The following is an 8,405-nucleotide window of genomic DNA, read 5'->3' as shown; positions in this document are numbered from 1 at the left end:
CTGCTCAGGGGGTCAGTGAACCCCAAATTGAGCATAGGCTGCCCAGAAGTCACCCTGGTAGGACACACTTTTGTCCTACATGTTTGGCCAGGGATCCAGAGGATGCACAGTGCTTCTTATACCTCAGGATCAGATTTGGACCTGGCCCTTAGACAACAAGGAACTTTTTTAAGCTGGGGAGTTATCTTTAGCTTTTTAATATATTTTAATACATAGCATTCCTGTTGTCTGGCTTGGAGGGGTAACCCAAGCAGCTGCATTATCAGAGCACATCTTGACCTCTTGAGGAAGAATCAATTATTCAATCAGTGCATGAGGCACTGGGTGGATCCTCTCACATTTGCAGCTCCTCAAAGCCAGGTTCTGTGAGTGAGAAGCTGGGGATGATTTCTTCTCACAGTTGTCTTCTGTGACATAGCTCACCTGGGCTATCTGGGAGGAGGAGGAAGGAGCACAGAGCAGAGAAGGACATCTCAGGAGGTGTGGAGCTGGGGTTGTGCCATGGCATAGTGAGTGAGACCTATTGTAGGACTGACTGTGGTAGAGGGAGAGGCATTTATGGGCAGCAGGACCTGAAAAGGAAAGAAGCAAGAACTGATAACAGAGCAATGCTTGTTTCTGGGGAACTGCTGCAGTGGTGGGCTGTGGGTGAAGCTTTGGTGTGCAAGAACAGGGATTGCTCCTGTCCTCTGAGCTACTCTGCCTAAAATGCGTTTGAGGGCTGGCTTGACCTGCGTGAGCAAGCCTGTGGTGGGATTGGGTTAGAAAATGACATCTAAATGACTCTGTGGCTTGAGAGGTTGAGCCTGGGGAAAAGGGAGGAGAGATGTGGCCTGTGAATTGGTAGATTTTTTTGTTTTTCAGTTCTGTTTCCAATGTCTGGAAGGACAAGCACCGTGTCTTTCCCTACCCTCTCTTCTCTGTCCTTGCTGCGGCTCCCTGTGCATCCCTCCCAGCTCGGGGTGAGAAGCGGGAAGGTCCCATCCCTGCTCCGTGGTGAGACCGTGCCTGTGCCGAGGTCACCCAGCATCTGTGGGCTGTGCTTGCAAGAGCAGAGAACTCCCAAATTTCCCTCCGCGATCTCCAGCTGCCATCTGCTGGTAACTGCGCCCGCGGAGCCTGGAGCCACCGCATCCCTGCCGGGCACCGTCCCGGGATGCTGCCAGCGCTGCGCGGGCATCCCTGGGGGAGCAGAGCGGGCATCCCTGGGGGGACAGCAGGACGGGCATCCCTGGGGGAGCAGGACGGGCATCCCTGGGGGGACAGCAGGGCGGGCATCCCTGGGGGAGCAGAGCGGGCATCCCTGGGGGAGCAGAGCGGGCATCCCTGGGGGAGCAGAATGGGCATCCCTGGGGGGACAGCAGGACGGGCATCCCTGGGGGGAGCAGCAGGACGGGCATCCCTGGGGGAGCAGGACGGGCATCCCTGGGCACCAGGACCGGCTTGCAGCTGGGGACAAGCAGGGCTCGGGAGATGGCAAAGGGCTGAGCTAAAGGGACCCTGCTTCAAGGTGTGCGGGAGGAATCAATCCTCTTTAGCAGAACACTGAAGGACAGGCAAGGTTTAAGTGCTGCAGTAAACTTGATGATTTATTGGAGACTAATTTTTTTTCTCTGGAGAGATATTAAACCTGCCTCGGGGAGGCGGGGAAGAGGTGGGAAACAATCTGTTAAAATATGTTTCTGCTGCTTTCTGCTCACTTAGGCACAGAAAAGCGAGTTAGCAAAAAGTGAAAGAGGTTATTGAGAGCTTGTCTTTGACTAGTGGGGTTTGGGAGTTGTTTTGGTTTGTTTGGTTCTAATTGAATTGTGCAACTTCAGAACTGTTCTGCTGCATATTCACCAATAAAAATATGAGTCAGGTCTTAGATCTATCACAAGAATAGCACATGGCCAAGGCAGCACCAGGCCCTGTGGCACCATCCCTGCCTTCCCTGCACGTAGGAATCTTGTAGGTGAGAGGAGAAAAGCCACAGATACTGCCAGGAGTGATCTGAGGAATTAGTTTCCCTGGATTTGGAAGGGAGATTTCCTGGGCTGATCACAGGGAGGAGGTTGCAAGGCTGTCCTTGTGAGCATCACAATCCAGTGGGTGGCTTGGTTAACACTGACTACATGTGGTACAGAACTGGTAGTTTTAAATATATGAAGTCCTTACAAGGTTTATGAAAATTAGTTATGAATCAAAAGAGAAAGATTCTAACAGTCCCACCACAAAGGAAAAATTAAAGTGTGAGCTTAAGCTTCCTTAGCCAGGAGAGAATCCACAGCAGCAGTGCACTGTGACCATCAGAGTGGATCTGTGGGACCCCACACCTTCCTCTGACACCAGAGCTTCCTACACTACGATGGACATCCAAAAAAAAAAGCTGTTTTCATCAGTTTCATTGCTCACTGAAGACCTTGTTTCTTGGGGCCCTTTTGGAAAGCCACCCTCGGAGCTGCAGCTTGGAAGGCTGCACATTTCAGAGCAGAGGCTTTGCAGGAGAGTGGGGGAGTGTAGAGTGCAGAGGGGCCTCAGCTGAGCACCAGCATTGGCAATTCTCCTGTGAAACTGGTGAGATTTATTGTTTTCCCTGAAGTCCTAGTTTCTGCAGTCATGGGAGTGCAGTAAACTTCCCAAATTTTCATGCATATATGAGACTTGCTGCTAGAGCTCATTATGATGGAGGAAAGTATAAAAATGCACCCTCTGGGAACAGAAACCAGAAAGAAGAAAAAACCTCTACTGCTGGAAAAATAAAAAAGTCCTCATCATATTTAAGCCAATATCATTCAATTTTGGCCCCCATCTCAAGAGTTTTTAAGGCTTGGAGTTGGCAGTGATGAAGCTTCACTGATGCTTTGGCCAAGAACAAGGGCATTATTTCCTATATCCTGGCCAATGTCCCAAACTGTATGATTCCCCTTCCATGTACTCAATATCATCCCTGGAAACTGAGGTCTGCAGGGGGGAATCTTTATCACATTTTGTCCTCAGCTTCTCTAGGGCATCACGAAACATCAGCATCCTCCCACGCTAAGTCTCATCACACTGTGCAAGTTGATGGCAGCAGTTTATTAAGTCTGATGTATTCCTCAGGATATGAGCTGCTCAACTGTGGTATAGGAATAATACAATTCATTGTTGTTATTATTATTATCATGGTGAAGATTAGCATTGGGGATGTTGCTGGAGAATGTCAGTCTTTCTTTCTCTTAACAATTATTTTTCTTTTTGGTAGTGCAGCTAGGTTTGAAGCAGGACCAAAGAGGCCTTTTATTTTTATTTTAGTTTTGCTTTAAGAAATCTCAGCCCTGGAGGGAGCTGTCATTTTGGGATGCTGATTACTTGTGCAAGTTGACAGAGAGTAAGGCAGCTCTGTCTGTAGTGATCCCAAGTCCTTTCGCCTAATCAAGCCAGCACTGCGAGCTCTGTGTGGAGGATGTGTAACCCTATCTCACTGCCTGACAACTCCTTCAGTTCCAGAATTTGTTTCCTCAGTCCCCACAAACTGTAGCAAGCCATTAAGTTTGATTTTACTACTTTTTCCTTTGCCCCCCACTGCTTTCCTCCTCCTTCGTTTTCTCAGCAACCATTTTGTCTCAGCCTTCCTTTCTGGTTCTTTTCCTTAGGGATAGTAACTCTGAAGACTGTACTCACTTTCTATATATCTTTGACCCTCAGAGCTTTTTGACTTCTATTTTATCAACTAGTCAAAGAAAATTCAGCATCAATTCAAAAATGCTCTTTTCTACAAAAAAAAGTATCTTATCTGGCCAGTTTTCTTTGAAATGTAATTCATCTAGAAATAGATCAACAGACTTTGTAGAAAGCTCTTGCTGAAGCTTAAAAGGGGGTCTTGCATCTATAGAGTTTGGCTCAAAGACATGGATTTCCTTTCCAGTTCCATGAGTCCGTAACACAGTAACTGCAGGGAAATTATAGTGAAATATATTGTCTTTTATTGAGCCTGGGTGGGAAAAGAAATTAGATGTGTTGGTGGACCTCTCTGGATCTCACTGGGGCAAGAGGAGCTGCTGCCCCTGATGCTCAGAGCTGCCTCCAAGGGAGCATCAGCAGCTGGGCTGTGCTGGCACAGGGGCTCGCCCTGGGGCTCTGATGCAGACGTGGGAACAGACACCGAGTGAGGGAGCTCTGTGTGAAGGAGGGACAGAAGGAGCACAGAAACATCATGGAACAAACCTTGTAACTTTAATAAAAGCTCTGCAGAGCTCTGGGATGAGGCCCCAGCTGTGAAGAAACCTTTTCTTCATTGCTTCTGTTGGACTTCAGTATTTCTAGACAAGTGGGTTTGTACGAGATTTCACCTCCTGGCGAGACCAACCACCAACCCCCCAAACACTGACTGACCTGTCACAAGGGAGAATGCCTTTATCCTGCCTCCCAGCTTTGAAATGAAGAATCTGATTCTACTTTGCCATTTTTCTCCTGACATGGAGGAGAAGGATTTTTTAAATAGCCACCAAGCAGAGATGGATCAAGCTGCTGATACCTGTCTGAATTCACAGTTCCAAAACAGATGTTCACATCTGTGGTTTTGCCATGGGGCATTTTCTTTTGAAAATAAGAATTTAAATGCCTTGGATTGCTTTTTGGGAGAGCACAGATCAGAATCATTCAGCAAGGACAGTTTTCTTCCCCACTGTGTGATTTGTAAAAGGATTGTGTGAGGTGGGAAACAAAGAGAGGCATCCTATTCCCTGCTCCACCAGCGCTTACCAGGTGATCATGCATCTCTTCCAGCTTTACCACTCTTGCACTAAGTTCCGTGTGATTATCAGACAATGGATTTCAGGAGAACATCAAAGGAATCTGGTTGTTCCTGTAGTACCAAACCTGCTTTCTGCAGTGGCTGTGGAGCATTATTGTCCCAGCCACCCATGGTTGTTGTCATCTTCAGAGGGACCCAGAGAAGATCAAATGAAGTGAACAAGCTTTTACTGCAACTCCTCCATCTCTTCTGCCTGTTGATCCATTATTACTGAGTCTGCATCTTGCTGGTGGTCCAATGGTCACAGCTCACACCACCTTTATCATGGAGCATCACCATGAATGTGCTAATTCATGGCTTGAATCATAGGGCTGATTGCCTTTTACTTCCTTGGTGTTTCTCAGACCATCATTTCATTTTTACTCCAAACCTGAGACATCTTTCCAGAAAAGCAACACCCAGAATCTTAATACAAACTACAAATACATCTCTTCACGTCTTAAATTCATTTAAAAAATGCTCTCATAAAAAGATTTATTTCCAGGTTTTTTACCCAGTCTTCTGTATGGAGTTGGCAAAGACATTATGTAACAGCTAAATCTTCATTAGTTATATCTGTTTGCTTTGTGCCTTCATGACAATGATGAAAGCTGTAAATAAGTGTGTTGTCCCATCTTAACAAGGATAGTGTATCCATCAATAAGGACACTTACTCTGCTGAGATCTTTGCAAGGCTGTAGAGGGGAGTAAATTAAAGGAAGAACAACATCCTTCATCTAAAGTGTCCTTGTTCTGTCACTTAATGTTTTACCCTTGCTAATATTTTTCAAAGTCTGGCTGTTAGTCAAAAAAGTCACTCAGTAAATGTGACATATTTTTTCCAGCCTAAGTCTGCTTGGTCCTGGAATCATTCTTCTAGGCAGCTGTGGCTGGAAGTGTGACCTGAAACTCCTTCTGTGTCTTATCACCTTAATTTCCCAGCAGTCACAGAAGTTTTCCAGTGGGATGTGTGGGGATGGAAGGGGCAATCAGAGGAGGTTGCTCAGCTGAACAGGGAGGTGCAAACCCTTGTTTGGGGCAGCAAATGTGTTGTCTGGATAAAGACAGCCAGGATGAGACTCCACTCTTAGTAGACCACCTGATCCTGGACTGGCTGGTTGGTAACACCACTTTTAGCTCGAGGTGTCTCCTCTCACTAAACTCACTTAGGTGCAGCAGAAGCTGAGTGGTAACTGGAAGCTGTCCTGTGTGTCAAGGCTGTCCTTGGTCCACAGGCAGATGCCAGGGTTATGGGCCCACAGTGCTCAGGAATCAGGTACAGGTGACCTCTGGGAGAGTGAAGAGGGGTAAGATGGCCAGGGCCACTTGCTGGGAGAGATCCACACTCCCAGCTCGCTGCCAAAGGAGCCCAAACATGGGAAGCACATCCCATGTGAGCCCACCTGCATTGCATGGCTGGAGCTGAGTCCATGCAGCCTGCACAGGGAGCTCTGCCCATCCCAGCAATGGAGAGCAGCAGTTTCCAGCACACAGAGCTGTGGCAGGGCTCAGAGCAGCCTGACAAGGTACTGAGGTTCCCACTGAATCCAGCATCTTCCCTGGCTCCTCTGCACGGCATTTTATCCCTGCCTCAGCACAGGTATGCTCACTCAGGTTAAAAAAACAAAGAAAAGTAGTGCCAGGAGTCCAAGTGATGGCCTGATTGCCTCCAGGTTTATGGGACTGTCCAGGAGTGAAAATCAGAGTGTGGCCTGCAGAGGGAAGAAAAGAGCTGTGGTAGCACCACTGCGCTTCCCGGGGGTCTGCTCTGCTTCCCGCTGCTCCTCTGGAGCAGGCTCCGAGCTGAATTTGCTGCCTTTAAACATTAAATACATTCAAAGCCCATTCATATCACACTAAAATTAAACTGCTGGATTTCATTCAAGAGTCATTCCCCTGAGAAAGGGCTGAGAAGAAAATAATGGTTAGCTGAATGCCTCACCCATTCAGCACACGGGAAAATCCCCCAGGAGGAAAGGTAAAGAGTGAGGCTGGGCTATCACCTCACCTCATTGCATCGGTATCTGTGTATAAGCCAATTTCTCAATCCATTTTGAAATTCACTAATTGTCATTGGAAGTATTTGCTGATGACTGTGAAGTAGCTTGGTAATGAAGAGGAAGTCCATTTATTCGTTAGCATTTGCGAAAATAATTGCCTGTCACTCCACTGAACATCCTTTGCCCCAGAAACGCTAACTCTTCAGCACCTTTTTATTTTTTTCTGAGCTGCACACTTTGAAACACCACTTAGAGTCTCCAGTCCCTGAAGGGCTCGTCCTCAGCTGCTGTGACAGGAGTGAGGTGAACACCCCACAAGGGGACACCAAGAATCCTGTCACTTCTGCTGCAAGGAGAGGAGAGTGTATTAACTGTGCTGCGGGGTCTGGCTGCCTGGTCGCAGCTCCCAGGTACTGCTGAAACCGTGAGTTAATTTATAGGGCTGCTGCAACTCTGCAGCCTGCCCCACACCTCTGCCTGGCATCACTGCAGGGCTGGGAGGATCATGGATGCAGGGCTCGGTGACAATGGGTCTGTCTATGGCCAAGGGGACAAAGTGGCCCCAGCGACACCACGTGAGCTTCAGGGCTGTCTTCTGCCCCCCTGTTTGATAGCCCTGCTGTCAGCCTTCACCAAGACAGCAGTAAGACTGCATAAAGCCAGGCATACACCAGGAGGTGGGTCTTGGAGGGAGGAGGAATGTTTTTTGGAAGGTACAAGTGATGTCTCAGGAGGGGAGGAATGGGGAGAGGATGAAGATCTGTATTCCTCAGCTCTCTGTGCCAATTGCCCCCATGAGTGCAGCCAGCACTTCTGCCAGCACCTGATCCTGCTGTGGGTGACACACTGGGGACAGCTTTGTCCCCTGTGCTCACTGGCTCATGCCCAGCATTTCCTCTGCTGTCTCCACTCCCACCAGCACAGGTAACATAAACTCATTCCTTCACTTTGGGCAAGGAAAATTCAGCATTGCCTGCATGGCCAAGGGGCTCTGAGCCCTGTGCCAGCTGGGGAGGGTGGGTTTGCTGCTGCAGGTAACTCGTGGTCCCTTGCCAGGTCCGTGGAGAAAAGTGGGAGATAGAGTTTGCCACCCTCTGAATCAACAGAGATCTGCCAAATTGCACCTGCAGGGCTTATGCTGCTGCTCTGTCTTTCACTCCAAGGGCCACTTGTTAGTTTGGCAGCTGCGATGAATTTTTATTATTTCCTCGGTACATCAGTTCCCACATCTGGACCCAGTGCAAGGGGCACTGCATCTCCGGGGCGTGGATGGCCACCAGTGCTGATTTAGCAGTGCATGGAGCAGGAGGTAAGTGCTGCCCTGCTGCTGGGACCCGGCAGGACCCTGCACTGTGCACCTGCTTCTTGCCCAGGGAAGCTGCAGCAGGGCTGGGAGCCACCCAACAACAGGATGTGTCATTTCCTGGCTGTGGCCAGGGACAGTGGCCACGTCCCTAGGGAGGAGCACACCTCTGCAGCTTGTCCTGGGAGTGGGGAGCAGAGCAGCTCCTGCCTGAACAGGATGGGGCAGTGAGGAAAGGACTGCCACAAATGCACTCAAGGTGTTGTCCATGTTTGAGGTGCAGTTGCTGCAATCCTGCCCAGCAACTGGGCTGGCCATTGCAGTTTGGGATGATCCAGGCTGTGTAATA

The sequence above is a fragment of the Sturnus vulgaris genome, chromosome 9, assembly GCF_052056855.1.
Source record: "Sturnus vulgaris isolate bStuVul1 chromosome 9, bStuVul1.hap1, whole genome shotgun sequence".
NCBI lineage: Eukaryota > Metazoa > Chordata > Aves > Passeriformes > Sturnidae > Sturnus > Sturnus vulgaris.
This window is presented reverse-complemented; position numbering follows the sequence as displayed.